Genomic DNA, 18634 nt, shown 5'->3' with positions numbered 1-18634 from the left:
GGTACTTATTAGTAGATGAGAGAAAATATTTAATTACAATGTCTGTTTTCCTTATTCTTTTTTTATATGTTAATAAAAATGATTTTTTGAGCTTATGATACTACTGAGTACAGATTTTTCTTATGGTACTAAAATATAACTTTCTAAATTTGGATAAAGATCAAATTATTCCTAAATTACTTTTTGAAAACAGGAGGACAGTTGTACAAAGTTTCTTAAAATATGTCTTAATTTCAACTATTTATTATGATCTTTTTGATGACATTTATATCCTTTGTAGTCTTAGAAACATAATCAGTATACGGCGGAAAATGAAGGAATTCACTGTATAAACAATTTGTATTTCATCTTCTGATCATGACAGAAATTCCTCATAGCAGTTGTTAGAGGGAGGAAAAAAACAAACCAAAACTATCCTGTCATAAGAATGCTGTAGCAAATACGGGAAGATCATGAATTCTGATATATAATGGTAATATAATGCACTATGAGATCCATATACCCTCAGATAAGTAACAGCCAGACTAAGCACAGACCCCATGGAATCTTCTGACCCAATTTAACATCTGCCTATCAAGTTACCCATGAATAGGTTAATGATCATAAAATGCTATAAAAGTAAAATAATCTGTATGAATGTATCGGTAACAGCTAAGAATTAAGGTATGTTCTTGAGTTTAGTAAGTTTAATTGGAAATTCTTCTGAAAGTGTAAAGCATAAATTGATTATTTGTGAATACCATATGGCTGTTGGCTAAAATTTTCCAACATTGTCATCATCATGGAATAAGAAAAAATACTATTACAAACATTAGTGTAGCAGACTGTTGCATTCAAACCTGACAATTCCCTTAACTGATAACTTCCCTTAACTGTTGCCTGTAGGCTGGATGTGTTGGGGAAAATTCTGATAAAATAGTCCATGTTTTTAAAATATTTTGATTATTAAAAAATTCAGTAAAAGCTCAATTGTATTCAAAGTTGAAAGAGGGGACTAAAATTTTGGCATGAGGACTACATTTGTGTGGAAAAGTGGTTTTTGTAAGTGGTTGATGGAACCCTGGTAACTTACAATACAGATTTTTGCATTGTGTTATGGTATGAGCAACTCTTGTGACCTCTCTAAGACTAGTGGGCAGTAATGAAGGGTGAACTATTAGTCAGGTAGAAACTCAGGTCCAGGTCAACAAAACGGATGACAACCATTCCAGGCAATTCAGGTAAGAGAACAGAAGAGGTAAAGCTGAGAAAATCCAGTTACTACTGTATACATACCAGAAACCTAAAAAAATGACAGGGCCCCAGCTAACTCTTACAGAAGAAGCAGAAACAATAGATATAAATTTCAGCGAGCTCATTTATGTTCACCAAATGTTCTCATCATAGAGCACCAGCCAACATATGTTAGCGTGGGGCTTGAGTTTACAGGTGAATCCATGGCCATGTACACTGATTACTCATTGGCTCTCAAATTCCATATTTTGCTGGTCTCCAAGTCATGTCATAGTCACAAATACAGCTATCAGAAAATGGATAAAAGTTTTGAAAATGTTTGCAATTTCTAGTTCAATTTTCACAAGCATTTCATTCCAACAAAAGAAAATTCCATTGAGTAGTACTCAATTTCTGCAGGACATAATTAAATATTAGTGTGATTAATAGCGTGATGGTCAAATATTTTTGTGGCAGATGATCCTTCTCATATGTGTGTACAAGCAGTAATCCACTAGGTGGCAAGCACTACCAAAACGGCCTTTAGCAGATGCTAGACCAGCCTTGCTTTTAGATGATAAAATATGATGAGTTGTCTGCCTCAAAACAAAATTACAAGGTCAGTAGACATAAACCACACAGTCATGTCAGAACTTATATATCCACTTCTCTGTTCTTTTAAAGGGTCCACTTGGAATACAGTATTTCTTCATTCCTGATGTTGGAAATTGTTCTTTATTGTGCTCTACCTCAGAGCTCTTAAACTTCTGTTTGTAACTTTTGTGCAAATACAAGCTTGGTTAAAAGACACAACAACGAGAACAGAAAAGCACGAAAGTTTAGGGATAAGTTCATATACAAGATAAGAGAGTAGCAAGAATTAGAAAAAAAACAGGAACTTCCAGTACTTTTACCATTTGACCTTGCAGCTTAAAAAAATTAAAAATTGATCCTGAAAAGGGGAACATGAGTGCCAATTTCAAATAACGAAAAAGAACACTTCTGCTGTCTGATACATGCTAACAGCTTCTGTTCTTAATCTACTCTCTTTGTGGATACTGGCTTGTTTTCTGATGATGTTTTCTGATCTATTCCACTGAATGGACTAGTTTCAGTACTACTGAAAGCTATTTTTTACATGGTATGCTAGTGATATTGCTTGATCTTCCTTGCTTACCCATTCTCTCAGTCTACACTAGAAGTAATTTTGTCTCCTATGGCTAACTAGTACTGATGTAGACAAGGCACTGCAGTTTTTCACGAAGCTTGCTATTCATGTTTAGGTCAACAAAGTGGAAAAATTCATGTAATTCTGAACATTAACTACTCTCATTATTGTTATGACTATTGAATCTGGTAGAAATACTAGTTTAAAATACCCTAGCAATTCAGCTTGAGTGCTTGATCTTTTTGTTAAAAACAGCAATTGCTGTTGCAGTTAAGGAATAGCTCGTACATCACTGCAGCAATGGGAGCACTAATACTGTCTGGCTCCTGTTTCTGATCAGATGTAGAGAGTGGGATTAAAAATACAAGAAAATTTACATGACTGTTCATTGCTGTGATTACTGTATCTGTAATGAGGAATTTGGAAAAAAGTTCAGTATGGTACAGCCTCTCTAATCATTTTAGTCTGTTCCAAATGCAAGACTGCCAATGGATAATAATGACCCTGAACACAGTAACAGATAGCCTTTAATGGCCCTGACCAGCCTCACCTGGGAGCTTCAAACCCCATACTCCTGCTCCTGAGTCCAAGGGCTCTAATCCAGATCCACCTGGCTGTTCTCAGTGCTTGCCTGCATCCTCTTGGACCTGACTTCCTAGCCTCATTTCTGCCTGACCCCATCACCCTGGACCTGCCTAGTGACCACAAGACTCTGGCCTTCAGTAGGTCGGGTTAAGACCTGTGGAATGACTTTCCAGCCTATCTGTCAACCTGCCTCAGCAGCTGAACCTGGTTGCCATTTCCTGCAATTTGTGCCTGCCCTGCTCCCGGCCATTCTTCATTGCACCCTGACAGCAATCTTCTTGCCTGTACTCTGAACTGGATAGATCAGTCTTCATGAAGTATTTGCTGTAGACAGACAGTGGCTTCTCCATTTATAACTATTTCTTCTGTTCATATTGTTTTATGGAAATACCTTGCTTAAAAAGCCTAAAAATTACATTTTAGTTATAATCTACAAATAACAGATGAGGTGCCTGGAGTGAACAATGATATTTGCCAGACAGTTACTCAACAACAATAAAGCACTTTTTTTTTCTGCATTTACAATTATACTGAATGATACCATCATTTCACAAGTCTCCATACCTAGTAAGACTAGCAGCAGGAAATATCCATTTCCATGTAGAAAGGTATGCTTTTTTTAAAATCTGCAGCAATGTAAAATCAGAGATAAATTTTGTCCTCACTTTATTGCATACTGTAAGCAGAAGTTGCAAGGGCCTAGCAAACCAGAACTGCAGCAGATTTTAAAATGCTGCAGTAGAAGTTTTCCTAGCTCTTTGGTCTGTACTGACAATTATGCAGCTGGTGGCTGGCGTAAAAGACTGCAGCTCTGAAAAGAAGGCACTGTTATAGATGGATTTGGATGAACTCTTCCCTGCCACCAAGCAGCGGAACCCTGATGATGGCACTGCAAAAGCCTAGGACCAATTTGTCTATTCATGGGACTGTAACTGTATAACCACAAGTACTATTTGAGTGAAAAAGTTTGCATATGGACCTAAGCACTGCTCTCCTCAAATAAATGAAAAAATTCACAGGCAATACAGGTGGTCAGCAACTCCCACATTCAACAACTGTTCAAATCCCCTCCACAGTTACTTCACTTGGAAAAAAAAGTATCTTTAAGTAAGAATTGCTTCGAGAGCTTTTAGTTGACTTCAGGGACAGGAGAGTTCTCTGTTACTCCAGTTTCTGACTGTATCTGTACTCCATTTGCACCTGCTTTTAATATGAAGTCAAATATTCTGGCACAGAATCACACGGAGTGCTTCTTTTGATTTCTTCCTTTGTAAGCCTATGTCAGTCATCATGGAGTCTTGTGTACTATGTTTGATCCTCTTTTTTTATTTTCAATTGTTATTCAGGTACTAACTATAGGAAACTCTATCAAGGAACCTACACATGGTCTGAGCTTGCCACAGCACTGCCTTGGTCTTCTTCCTAAGTGAAGAGGTGACTACAATCCTATGACAAAGTGAAGCGGTGACTACAATCCTGTGACAGTTCAGACATTTCTCCACATTTTCCTACAAACTGTATTAATTTGCACTTACTAACATTATTCTTTCCAAGCCACTGAGTTACATGTGCTCCATTCACTAATTAACATTTCCTTCTTATCCCAAACTCCTTTCTCCAGTTCTTCTGAGGACATTTTACTCCTATCTTCATATTCCCTGAATCTCTGCTCTAGCAACAAAATCTTTATATTTCTGGGTATGTTTCCTCTGGTTTAAAACCTGGGTAATCAATGTCTCATCTTGGGGAGGGTAACTCAGTTTAGTCTGAGTAAGCCAATTCCTCCTAATGCCTTAAAGGACTAATTCACTCTAAAGTAAACTCTTGTGGAATGTAATAACTGGATACAAAGACATCTTGTACATCAGTACAATATGTACAAATGCAAATTATATCACAAACCCTACTTTTAGCCTTGTCACCATGTTTATGATAGTTATTTGTATTTTAATTAGTCTTCCTTTGCCTATCTCTAAACACCTGAAACATCCCTAATCAAATAATAATAATAAAGAATACCTTGGGGTTTTGATCTAACATTTTGAATTTTCAATTAAATATATTTTATGGCTTTAGAGCCAGTCTGTATGTAAAATACATAAAATTAATTCCACCAGCTACATCCAACAATTTTGGTTACTTTGTAATTTCAGGTCTGACTCATTTTGAGAGAAGACAGCTTGTGTAGTCTCTATGTAAAACACTAGGAAGAACTTCAATTTGTTCTCTTTATAGATTTGTTTATTCAGAAAGAAGCTTTGAAAGAAAAGGCATTGAAAGGCTGGCTGAATAATGAATTGTTATTCTTTGAAGGCATATTATCTTCAAAAATACAAGAAAACCTGAGGGTTTCTAATGAGTAGAACTCTTATTTTTGAAAGAAAATAAATGGAAGAGTTTGAAAAGATTTTTTTTCTTGTAGGTTTTTTTATTTTCTCCTGGAGCTGCCTGTTGCTCTCATGTGGAAGCTTCCTGCTGATTTGACTTTCTATTCTGCTGTGAGACTGATGCCAAGATTTACATGATTGCTGTGGATAGGAACTGGATTTAGCATAAGGAAGAAAACTGCTTTCCCCTAGGGAGAGACAGAAAAGGGAAAGACAGAGTGGGGCACATAGACAATAATATCGGAAGCTATATTCTTGGTCAATTATTTTATTCATCCTCTATTTTAGATTATGCTGCAACTAATAAAAGGCAAGAAAACTACTGGTCTCAAGCCAGGAACAAAGATAAGCAAGGAAACTATTTGTGGTTTAATGCAAATGTCCAACTATAATGGAAGCAATGTACTGTTTTTATGCAGAACTGACATAGTGCACCTTGTGACGTAAGTGTAATTATCAAAAACTCTTATCAGAATCTGTCAGGCAGAGATTTGCCTTCTACACAGGGTCCTTCAGCAGAGAGAAAAGGGTGACTGTAGAACTGTGCATCATTACAATTATTTTAGCAATTCATTGTCTGTATAGTCTTTTGCACATTCTTCAGTTTTTAATTACATTCTCTGAACATTTAAATAGGTAAAGATTTTTGCTTATAAGGCAGACTTGTGCAACTTGAAATAATTTACAGCCAGTTGGCCAACAACTGACTTCTGTTAACCTACAGTGCTGATGGAAAATGCAATTTTTTGAGATACTGCAAAAAGTTTGCATCAAAATGTAGGGAACTTCACAAGCCAGGCAAGACTCCAGAGTAAGCACACAATAAATCCTGAGGGCAGAAGGCAATTAATGGGATTTTGGCACTGAGAGGGTGTAGGTTTTCAAATGTAATTATTAACAGGTGATTTAATTTATTTTAGTATTTTTTCTAATACTAGATACCTAATAAATAAAATTAAATACCATAATTGAACAAAATATAAATATTATCTACTTGGTATAAAAGTTTAAATTCAATAACTGGAAGATAGCAAAATATTATTGAGGTAAATATTCTGGAGTTCCTGAACTAGATGTATCTAACAGAAAAAAGGGTAAGAATTAATTTTATTCCCTTTTCATTTGATCAGTTACACAAGCAACATTTATTCTGACATTTAAATCAGATTTTCTAACTACAATGACAGATTTTATGGTTTTGCATTTTGTTGATTATACATTTATGATTATCTCATGAAATTCAATTATTAAGAATAACTGATCCTTTAAATTAAGTCATGCCTCTTGCAGTGCTGGTTTTGCTGCTAGAAAATATTTGAGATATTCAATTATCATCTGCAAATCCTCAAATGGCATTTCTTGAAAAAAAGTGTCATCTTAGGGCCACTGATAATAATTGCTCAGTATGTTCTCATTTGCTAAAGATTACCTCTAATATCAGTGTTACTTGAATAGGAGTTCTAGCAAAGCCTTAAATTTGGAGTATATGGACAAGCTTCCTGGAGTTTAGAAGTTTATTTGAGCACCCAAAGTCTCAGTGAATCCACCATTCTATTGCAACTCCCCTGAACACAGAATTAATTTGAAGATAAACCTAATAACCTGATTCATAACTCCAATATTACCATGAGGGCTATGGTGTACTCATTATCTACCTTCGAGAAGAATTTATTTCCTTTGCAAATCATGGCAAATTGAGACTTGGTTTAGGGTTTTACATTTTGCTCCCCTGCTTTTAGAGTAGAGTGTTGACATAGAGTTTCCTTGTTTCAAAACCTCTAATTTTTTTACTATCTCCTGCTATGTTGCATTTGACTTTAATTTCTCTTACATGGGGAGGAGAGCATGTAGGGAACAAGAAGTTATTGTTATTTCTCCCCTCTCTATTTCCTACAGTTGGCTAATGAGATTTCTAATGATGAAATTCAGGGCAAGAAGTCTTACCAGGAAGATCAGAGAGTGTAAAGTCCAGCCTCTGTGAACTATTCTGATCTCCTACAAATAAAAAGTTGTAGGTCTCAGTCAGTAACTCCCATAGCAGTTCAGAAATTGTGCATAAGCATACAGAAAATATGACAATTAAAGAATTTAGATAGAATAGATAGAATATTCCTCTTACCCTAGATACACTGTTCCAAACTATAATTAATAAATTTTTTGAAGTACATAATTAATATATTAAATTTCTCTACCTTCGACTTTTGATCATTGGATTTTATGCTTTTATCTAGTAACTAAAGGATCCTCTACTACTAGATGTTTTCCTTCTATATAGATATTCATAATTATGACTCGTTATCTTTTCTATGAAGCTAAATGTGGAGTCTGCATATCAAGCAGGTAGACTGTTCATCCTTCCACCCAAAATGAAAGAACCTACCCCACAAAGTTGACTAGATAGAGCATCACTTTACACCCTTACACGGAGCTATAATCAACTTTAATAGCCCAACCTTGGTCTTGTCACTGCTAGCTCAAACTGCTACTATGTTCATTGTGTTCCAACAGGGTCAGCAGGCTCAATGCAGAGACAGAGCAAGTTCACATTTATTCCTACAGAATACAATATAAAACTCTCCAATACATGATAAAGGTGGCTTTAGGACTTCTTTGGAATATATGTGCTCAGATAAATTTCCATCATTTCATCTGAAGAATAAAGTATTTCTAGTTTTGTAAAGATTTGGAATAAAACTGACTGTCCCAACAGAGTAACAGGTCACCTTCTTTCCAGTAGTTCTTTTGGTCATTTCATTCATTTGTACGGTTAAGCACAGGAGTGGGACAAAACTACCAGCAGCTAACAGCACTTCTTTACCTCAATTCTTTTCCACACTTGTACCACAAGTCAGGGAGGTGACATTATGAACATGGTTCATCAGATTGATTAGAAAGACAAAACATCATATCCTATTTTGACCCAACACCGAAACCTGTCCAATAAGATTTTTTAAAAGCAACCAACTGGCCATGATTAACAGCAATATAACCAGAAGAGACCTTCTGAGAGGAAAGGAGAAAGTGCCAAAGAAAAGGCAACAGTGTATGCAACTATACATACACCCTATCAGTGAAAACTAGCTACAAACATAGTGCTTTTCTATAAAATCTGAAAAAAAAATATATGTGCAAACTGGATTTCATGCAGAAAAACAGAAGTCTTCTTAGCTGTCTAAGCTATTAGGATCCAGTCTTGCCAGCTCTCCAGAGCTGTTCCCTTAAAACTGTCTTGTTCTATGATGCATGCTTACCAAAACCTGACAGTGCTTCACTGATACACTGAATTCACTGTCTATCATACTAGCCAATACCATCTTGGATTTTTTAAATACTAAGCTTGAGACTAAGCTGTCTACCTCTGTCCAACCTATTTTATACTTGGATTATAGGATGTGCCAGCGAAGAACAATCTTTTTTTTCTTTTTTATTTGTATAGTTCATTGTACAGCAAATTCCTTGTTCCTTACTAGAGCCCCTATTTATCTCAGTAATACAAACATAATGAGAAGAGAGGACAGCAGAAAACATCCAAAGTATTGACTTCAGCTGAGCTCTATCACTGAAGGTCTAAGAGGAAAGCCTACATTTCTGCAGTAGAAGTATTTGTAAATCCACCAAAAGATAAAATTATGAATACTTCTTCTTTGCTTGAAATAATGAAAAATCTTACCTACAAAGTGTGCTTAACATTACACAAGTCAATGCTGTTTATTACAGTGTTATTACATACCTGCAGCCATTCATTACAGAATAAACAAAATTAAAAATCTCTTATGTTTCGCTGGGTCAAGAAGCACTGGCAGAGCTGTGCTTCAATTTGTTACAATGTCCCTTGAAATCTAGTTTTCATAAACATGAAGCTTCCTTTCCAGATATACAACCAAACCACACTGGATTTGATGTCAGAGAGCTCATCCAATTAGTTTTCATTGACTTCAATATATGCTTATGTTTCTTAGCTGTCATTGTCAGTTTTACAACAGTATTTTTTATTCAAGGGTAGCAAAAGGTATTTAACCATTTCTTAACTGGACTTGGCTGCACAGTTCTGGTTGCTGGCATATTTTGCTAAAATCTCTTGATTCTTCAGAATAGTTTTGTGTATGATAAACCCTAATCCACTGTCTTTATGCAGCTGTACACAGGATCAAATCAAAATCGAGTTAAGAAAGCTTGCAGAATGAATCAGCGAACAGTGTTTCTTTAAGAGAGAACAGAGTCACTGTGTTTCTAAAATAAAAAAAAAAATTGTATCACAGGTTTCCTTACGATATGAGAAGTCTAACACACTGTAGTAAGCCCTCCATCTGAATGCATGGCAGGAAAAATACAAAACACAAAGTTTAAAAAATCCAGTAAAATTGTGAAGTCTTTTGTAGTATTGATTCTACAGATCGCATTACCTCTCGAGGTCGGAGACAGAGTCTCATAATGTAATCCTTTTCCAAGCAAAACAGGCATCCAAGTAAAAGACAGTCGTGTGGTCTAGCACAGTGTTCTGGAAGTTGTTTGAGATATATGCAATATATGTAGGATGTTCCTGCATCAGTATATTCTAGCATCATCATTTTGGCAGATCCGTCAGTAGAAAACCAGTTCTAATTCATACCTAACATCTTTATTCAGCAGTCTCAGAAGTTTCATCCTGCACACTTCTCCAGTCTCCTGTCACCTAGTTCTGCACATCTGGTTGTCTTTGTGTTATTTGCTTGGCACAGTCTCTTTCCACTTCAAGCTAAATATGAATAAAATATTTCTCTTTAAATGCTTATCCTTTCTCTTTTTCTGTGGTTAGCCTGCACATCTGGTAGCATTCTATTTACCTTTCAAGCTATTTTAGAAGGTAACAACATTTTTGCTCCAATTTTAGAACCTTCATGAGAACTTTCTTGCATTCACATGCAAAACAACAGCAAACAGAACCTTGCTGTGCCTTTAAAAACTCAGAACACCAAGGTTTGATTTGTATTCTGAAAGAAGTCCCTTAAAAATGGAAATCTGGGGAACACTTACCTTTGTGCACTACAGTACAGTGCAGATCTTTGGCATACTGATGACAGAACCTGCAGAGTCCCTTTCAGCTCTCTAGGGAGTCCTACAAATTTCAGATGCAGCAGCCCATGGTTCAATTTCTTGCTGGAATGGATTCTCCACAAGTAGGGATAATCCTTCATTTGATGCTTACTCACTTGCATACATTTCTGTATTCCATACTGGCCATACCAGGCTTTGCAATGCTTATTCTTTCTTCCCAGAATGTGTTTCTGCATTAGCTGATATTATTACACTTATTTGGTTGAAATGGCAATTTTCTTTTATGACCTTCTTCTCATTAGGTTAAATGAAATTTTCAAAGCCATTATCTCTAGGCCAATGCTTATCATGCTTGTTGTCAGGCTAACAAGTCACATTTTTTCCATTTTTAGTTTGAAGAGAACCACTCAGCAGTTTGTGGGGATCAGACTTTCAAGTATATACAGATACAGTTGGTTTTACTAAATACTTACCAAACACAGTAACACCTTATTTTCATTCTTTTTTTTTTTTTAATTTTTCCCTCCTAATTATAAGTACATAAGATATAATAGCACCTCAAACACCACTTTCAATTTTTTTTTTTGTTTTGAATATCTTCTCTCTGGTTTTATAACAGCTATAAGGTATTTGGAGCATCTTTTGACTTGACTCACTACCTGAATTTATTAAATAAAATTAATAATAACCTCAATACCCTTACTATAAGAACTACGCATAAGTTAACACACATACTACATGCATGTATTGATATATTACCTACATTACATAGTTTTAGTTAATGTAATAATTATAATAATAAATATATTGTCTAATATCTCAAGTAAAATACAGCTAAGTTACAACTTACAAAACACAAAACAGATGTTAATGTTGTAATTTTGAATCTATAAAAGCAGTCTAACTAGCTAAGATTCAAAAGAATATGCTGTTCTCCAGGTAAATAGAGCACAGTGAAGCACACAACATTTTATGACCTCATGGTCATATAGATACATATACATATAACAATAATGCAGTTAAGGAAACAGGTTATTGCATCTGAAAGACAGCAGAGGAAGATGGTAGAAAAGTTAGCTTTATGCAAACCTTATGCTGTACCACCTGCCACCTTGTGTCATGCACTGTTCAGCCATCACTGGAGCTCCTGTGAACAATGAAAGATTCAAAATAAATGCAAATCAGAACAAGCCACAGTCTTCTTATACTAAATACTGCTTAATCTTCCTTAATAATTATATTTTTGGTATCTACTATTACTGAACTTTAGTTGGTTAAGAAAATTCTAAAAGCATTTCCAACATTTTCTTAGCAGATACTGAATCAGAATTTTCAATTGCTACAGTATCACACAAAAAGTCTGTTTAAAATGAATTTTAGTCAAAGCCCTGACAGCAATTTCTCATTGCTCAACTTCCTAGTACCAGCACTGTTCTTCACAGTGCAGAAACAATTCAAAATACACAGAGTCACATTAGCATTCTGCTGAGTTCTACATGTTCTAGCAAATAAAACAAGGTGGTTTGACAATCAGAGATATTACTTAATCTTTCTGGATAAATAAAAAGCCAGTAAATTTAAGCATTTCCTTTCATTTTACAAAATATTGTGGGATTTATTTTAATAAAATGAACTCTAAGACCTAATTGATTGGTTTCCATCTGTAATTTAGAGAAAGATTTTCAAAGGCATGAAGCGCATCTAATTGATTTTCAGAAAGAGCTGAGGTCTTGATGCAGCCTTTACTGCAGTCAGCAGTGACATTTCCATTGATTTAAATAAGAACAGGTTCATATCTGCAGAGACCTAGCTGCTATTTATGCATTTTACATTATTCCTTCCATAGCTAGAGATTTCTTCCCTTTGTTTTTGTACAAATAATCTACACACTTTTGTACCTACACTCAGTACCATTTCTTTTATATTAAAAAAAAAAAGGTCACATTTCCAAAGGTAATGAAAGTTTTAACACTGAAGAGTGAACACAGTGCAACTGCCATTCAGTTTTATGGTGCCTCTCTTCACTGAAGTCAATGGCATTATTTATGAGTAAAACAACCACAATGTTGAATACATAGTTCAGTTACTCGATACTAAGATTACTCAAACTTGAGTAATTATACATAGAACTATTGTTTTACTGCTGCAAAAGTGAGGAAAATGTTATGAAATAGTCAATTCTATCAATAAATGAAACACTGTGATTTTATTCTGGTTTATTTAGCAAAGAAACGCAACTGAATATTTTCAAAGTATTCCTGTCTAAGGAATAAGGCTTTTCAGAGAATTGTCTCACTGATACGTGCAAAGATCAAAAAGGGGTGGTAGTGTTAGCATCCCAAATTCATTTAGATGAAACAATAAGATAACTAGGTGTAAAAAATGCACAGTCTTATGTTCAATGCAGTAAAGGATCAATTTCATCTAAAGGCAAGTGGAGTGTACACTATATCATCTGATCCAAAGGAGTGACCTTCTTGATTCAAATGCAAAATGCCTGTGCCTAGTGCAGATGGAATTTACTGTTGCAGTATTTACCAGGACAAAATGTTCAATAGAAAGATTACATTTCCACTGGGGCAGAAAGGTATTTGTCAGTGTCTCATTACAGCTTTGATACAAACATCTTGGATTTCAATTAGCTTTGAGATAGAACAGTAATCCAGCATTGTAACTACAGACAAATCTTTATTTCATTTTTGTGGATTTTTGTTTCATTTGCAGTAAGATATTGCAAGATTTCCAAAAGAAATAAATAGAAGTAAATAACATTCCAGCCATTTTAATGTCACTTAGTGATTGTCTGTCTGATAACTTTGCACTAGGAGGCGAGGGTGACATAATTTACATTTTTTCCAGCATAAATGAAAAGTGCTGAATTCTTTGAACCATAAGTGTCCCATCAGTTCTTCTACCCTCACTGTCCTACCTCCTATTATTAACATACCATATCCACTCTGATGCTTTTGATCCTTTTCTATGAAAAGTAATTTGCCTTCCCAATGGAAATAAATATGAAATTTGCTTTAGTACATATCAGGAGTTCAAACAATGGCCCATAAAAATTTCCACTCTATGGAGGTCATGTTTTAACTTCACAAATTTAGTTTGCAGTCGTTTAAAATGCTTACTTCTACATACTGTTTGATATTTAAGAAAACTTGTATATTCTTCTGAATCAATCAGAGATGGACTAAGAGATGGAAGGGCAATTTTTAACCAGCAATTGAATATCTGTGACTGATTTTGGGTTAACTCCTGTAAAACTCTGCATAGTATTTGCCACCTTTACTTTATACCTATGTCAGAAGGGTAACTCTGTCAGCTTCTGAAATGTGGCAGGAAGAAGAGCCCAGAAATCACAATTCGGTATGATTCAGATGTTGATTTCCTTTCTGGGAAGGAAGTTATGAACTATTTCACGCAGCTATGATTTTAATAACAGTCCAAATTATATATGGTGCCTTCCATTCAAAAGGCTTCCTTTCAAATATCAAATCACATAGCTTTAGCAGTAAGGAATATTGCTGTTGAAATCAGGATGGTTAATTTGACACATTAAGCAACTGAGACTAAGAAAAAATAAAGATATGTTTGTAACCTAGTAACCAGAGACACAAACTACCCAGGGCAAAACACCACTTTTCCTCCGATGACAACAAGGTGAAAAAGATATGACTTAAGTCACTTGACCCCACAGTTCAGAGCAAGGACAAGGGGTGAAGAAACAGTCCTTTTGAGATGAATTGTTTTACGTACTAGCCACAAGCTTTTTTCTCTCAGAGAAAAAAATGGTACAAAATGCAAGATTTATTACTAAATATAAAAATGAAAACCAGAAAACTATAAAATCGCATTGATCCGCATTTTTTACTTCCTCTTGGACTCTTAATTGTTGACATAAATATATCACAACAGCTGAGCAGTAATTGTCTGTGGACACATACAATGAATTAAGCATATAGAATGGATGTTTTACCTCATTCCTGAATTGCAACCATCTTTACTAGAATGAATAGCAAGAAAAGATACAATTCTATATAACTATATGAAATTAAAAATAATTTTCCTGATTAATGACAGTATTCCTTAAATATAACATACTTCCACTGACTTTAAAACCAACTGTAAATACATTTTGCTCCTACAAACAGATCTGTGAATGTGTTGGAGCTTGCAAGCATTAACAGCATACACAATACTAACAAAAATAATGCCGTTTATTTCTTGCAATATTGCTGTAAAAAAATTAAATTTAACAGATTAGACTGTGCTTTGTATATGTAATGCAGAGCAAAAACTACCAAATTGTATGTGTAGATTTGTTCCAGAAGAATATCTGAACATGTTCTATTTACTGTAAAATAAATGCAAGTCCCAACTATAAAACTATAGTTAATATTCTAATGAAATTAAATTTAAATTTTATGAGTTTTTCCTGGAAGAAGGATTGAATTTTTTTGAAATTATTTTTTGCAGAGTGTCAAACTTCAATTATAAAATACTAGAGCTGTCTAAGAGTCCAGATTGCTATTCAACAAGGTGTTCCATGAGAAGATTTACATCTGTTGGTCAAAGCACTCTAGGAACAGACTTGGGAAGGATATCAGAGATCTAGTCCAATCTGCTTTCTATCTAATCTCTGGTTAAAAATACCCAGATAGAAGAGATTCCAGTAGCAAATCTAACTAAACAAAACCACAAACTGTTGTCTCTAAGACAAGTAGGCTCATACCTCGTAAAACTTTTTTTGACAGAAATGACAGATTTGACTCAATGGAAAGGTGAACACTAACAGCCATCAAGACCTGTGGTGATGACACCTATGGTTAAAAGCATTTATTGAAGAAAAGTTTGGATTTCTTGATTCTCAAAACCATGTGTCATGGCAAACATGTACACTTACTTAGGTCTATACAAATTCACACACACACACATATATATATTCCATTTACAAGGCCTTTTGCAGTTTTGTCTCTTTTTCTGTTTCAATACATATGCACTAATGTAGTCGAGGGCATTGAATTATGTACCATGAATGTACCATTCAAACCTAAACAGATTACTTTTGTTCAAAATGTGTTATTTTTAAAAATAAACTACTTGCATAGGTCAAACTATTTCACAAGAAAACATAAACACTTGTCAAATGGGATATTAATGTGGCCAAATTTAGTTCAAGCAAAGCAGAAAGAAAAAAATTAATCCTGTTTTAAAAAACAATCAACAAACAGGTTAACACCATATAATGTGTTTGCCTAGAAAACCTATCCATAAATAAGTAAGAGGAGATATTGTTTGTTTGGAGTATAAAGCATTAAACTAGTCTTAAATTAACAAGTACATGAGTTTAGCTATTCAAATCATGTTTATTTACATGGTTTGAATTTAAAACTTTTTCTGTTATTTTTTTTCATAGCAATGCACAGTAATTTTGCAGGTTCTCATTGATTGATTTTAACATTTTTGAAATGGAACAAAAATCTGAATCATATTCAGATACAGTTTAGTTGCAACAGTCTTCACTGACAGACAACCAGACTTTCAAAATATAAGTTTGCTTGCATAAAAGGTATTGCAAGATGCACCGAACTACCCCTTACAAACATTCCAAATTATGTAAAGTTTAAACATCACTGTTACTGTAACAGTAATTGCTACAGGTGATTCACTTGGCCATCTCCTTTCTGCTCAAGTGTTTCGTAAATATGGTGTAAATACAGAGCTTGGCTTCTGCTAGTAATAAATGCATTTTCAACTATCTACTGCCTTGCAACTCATGTTAAAAGTAAAGATTTAAGCTAAGAAGTAGGAGGTATACGGAGAAAATTTTTATATGAAAAATTGATGCTTATGCGTTTGCTTTATAGTTTAACTGCGCTCTGAATGCATGTAATTTTTCAGAGCTTCTTCCATCATATCAGCAAGTTTCTTATTAAGGAACCAGAAAAGAAACAAATTCTATCCATTTCTGTTTTCAGTAAAATGACTCCAGGGCACCAGTCTTTATGAAATAGATCTGACTGATGCTGTGATTCAGTGACTCTACTAATCTCATAACAATGTGAAAATATTAAAATTTAACTGTTAGAGCTAACAGTTGCAGCAGGAAAAAAGTGCACACTTTCTGTCTCCTTATTTACCCTATGATATTTTTGGCTAGTAATGCTAACATAATCCATACAAAAGGAATCCATTATGATCTTAACCAATATTCAAACGTATTCTCCTCTTTTGATGAGTACACAGACTTCCATAAAGGTCAATGGGAAACAGGTGCACACACTGAGGGCAGAATATAGCCTAGTGTACAACACATCTGAAAATAGTTCCTTTGAGCCGATCTCTTTGGCAGTTCTCATACTCCCTCATAAAACCACTAGAACTAGTGCAGGTTTTTGTGCCCTACAGTATACCTTAAGAAGCTCTCATTACCTCCTGTCTTAACCACACAATAGAAAAAATTCGAGAGTACCGTATGCAGACTACACTGAGGAAGAACTTGGAAATTTTCAGCTGGTAAACCTATTTTCTATAGTTCTTGGCAGGGAATCACTCTCAAGTGCTGCACCATTCACTAGTGTATGTTTTGTGCCAAAGGTTACCAGACTGCAAAAGGGTTCTCATCTCAGAAAGGACCCGTCATTCACCATCACCTTATTTGGACACAACAGAAAAAAAAATGTCCATGTCCATCTCGCAGGAAAGAGGGGAGAAACTCTTACAAAATGTATGGAGGTTATTAAATGGTCAGAAGTCATCTAGACAACAGACAGGTTTTTTTAAGGTATAGTACGAACCCTGACTCACATGGAAGACTACAGCAAAGTAAATAATCAACACTGATTCCTGGAGCAATTGAAGTTTTCCTAGCAGCTATCCCAACGAAGTACCAACCAACCTGCTCAGTTTATGATACCTAACAGGATTGCAACAAAGCCGGACTGCAAATACAGCCTTTTTCCACTGCTTGTCAGGACAAGTTTCAAAAATACACTCACCAGGCATAACTATTTGTAGATCCAGTCATTGCAAATAAATTATTCCAATTCTGTAATAGTAGAAAATTTAACCTGCTCTGGATTTGATAGTTACTACCTCCAAAAAGCTTCATTTCATAGGGTGTTGTGAACATATACTCCGCTTGAACTACAGCAATCTTCCACGTAATTCTGCTTTGGTAAGTACAGTTCTGGCAGACCACCAGGCTGGGGGACCTGAGATAGTAGTCAGTAGCACTAGCCCAGCAGTTACCAAAAACAGGTAAAGGATTTTGATACAGGTTTCCACAGGATACAAATGACAATGTACTTATTACTTTAGGACGAGTGGGGAACAGCAAAGTCACTTGCTACCAGTTTGGAACTGTATCAAAATGAGCTGTGTAACCACTCCTGGACAATTCTCATGATGGGAACGCCGTGTGGCCAGGGCAGTCCAACGCCACCGGCTGACACGCACAGAGCGCAATTTCCAGCGGCCACTTTGTCACTCGCCTGACGCTCACATCGAATCAGGCTTTTATACTCCTTATTCCCAGGTCACTGGAGGGATTATGGCTACGGGCCGCACGAGGGCCCCGCGGTTAAAACCATACAGTTCCTTCAGTGTCCGCACCGAAACGACTCGTTTTCACGCTCGGCTGCGGGAGGGGGCTAACGCGAATTCTCCCTCACCGCCCGGAAGCCAAAGCAGAGGCGAAAGCGCTGTCCCACCCATGGATCCCGCCTCAGCCCGCTCTGCCCTGCCCGGGACCGCTGCCGAGGCCTCCGTGAGGCGAGGTCGCCCCGCGCCCCCACCACCACCGAAGCAGGGCACGGCGCGCATGCGCGCGCACACTCCACGGCAGGCGGTGGCGCTCGTTGCCCGGACCTCGCGGGCGCTAAGCCCGAACTGCCGGTGGGTTCCCACACCGGAAGACTACAGTTCCCATCATGCAACGCGCGGGCGCTCCGCACTCACGCCCGGGGAGCGCCTGCGACGAGACCGACACAGCGGCGCGCGCTGCATACTGGTCGTCGTTGTTCTGCAAGCGGCTTCCCCAGCCAGCGCCCCGCGGGAGGGGTGTGGCACCGGGCCTCGGGAAGCGCCCCATCCCCGCGTCGCTTTGCGCTCTTTCCCCGTGTTAATTCCTTTCCGATCTCCGGCCCTGACGGTGCGGACGAGTGGGGAATTGGGTGCTTTACTGCACAGATCTCCGTGCCCTTCCGCAGTTCCCGTAAATATCTGCGCATCCCGCAACGCCTTG

At 36.5% G+C, this 18634-nt stretch overlaps 1 protein-coding gene and 1 long non-coding RNA gene across 3 annotated transcripts in view; one reads left to right on the top strand and one right to left on the bottom strand.

Annotated features, from left to right (window-relative positions):
• Window positions 1-6430: 6430 nt before the first annotated feature.
• On the bottom strand, window positions 6431-18190 carry LOC125328259. Its single transcript, XR_007204629.1, has 3 exons — window positions 17388-18190; window positions 11476-11533; window positions 6431-7347 (listed from the first exon to the last, which is right to left on the bottom strand). It is a non-coding gene; the product is annotated as an uncharacterized LOC125328259 (long non-coding RNA).
• Window positions 18191-18391: 201 nt separating this feature from the next.
• DYNC1I2 (dynein cytoplasmic 1 intermediate chain 2) overlaps window positions 18392-18634 on the top strand; it is a 28938-nt gene continuing 28695 nt past the window's right edge. Inside the window, exon 1 of one of the 2 annotated variants that reach the window (XM_048309553.1) lies at window positions 18392-18541. The gene's annotated coding sequence lies outside the window, so the exon portion shown is untranslated. Of the gene's footprint in view, window positions 18605-18634 lie in introns of both variants that reach the window. The other variant, XM_048309550.1, reaches the window with a different exon arrangement.

The sequence above is a fragment of the Corvus hawaiiensis genome, chromosome 7 (assembly GCF_020740725.1).
Source record: "Corvus hawaiiensis isolate bCorHaw1 chromosome 7, bCorHaw1.pri.cur, whole genome shotgun sequence".
NCBI lineage: Eukaryota > Metazoa > Chordata > Aves > Passeriformes > Corvidae > Corvus > Corvus hawaiiensis.
This window is presented reverse-complemented; position numbering and strand designations above follow the sequence as displayed.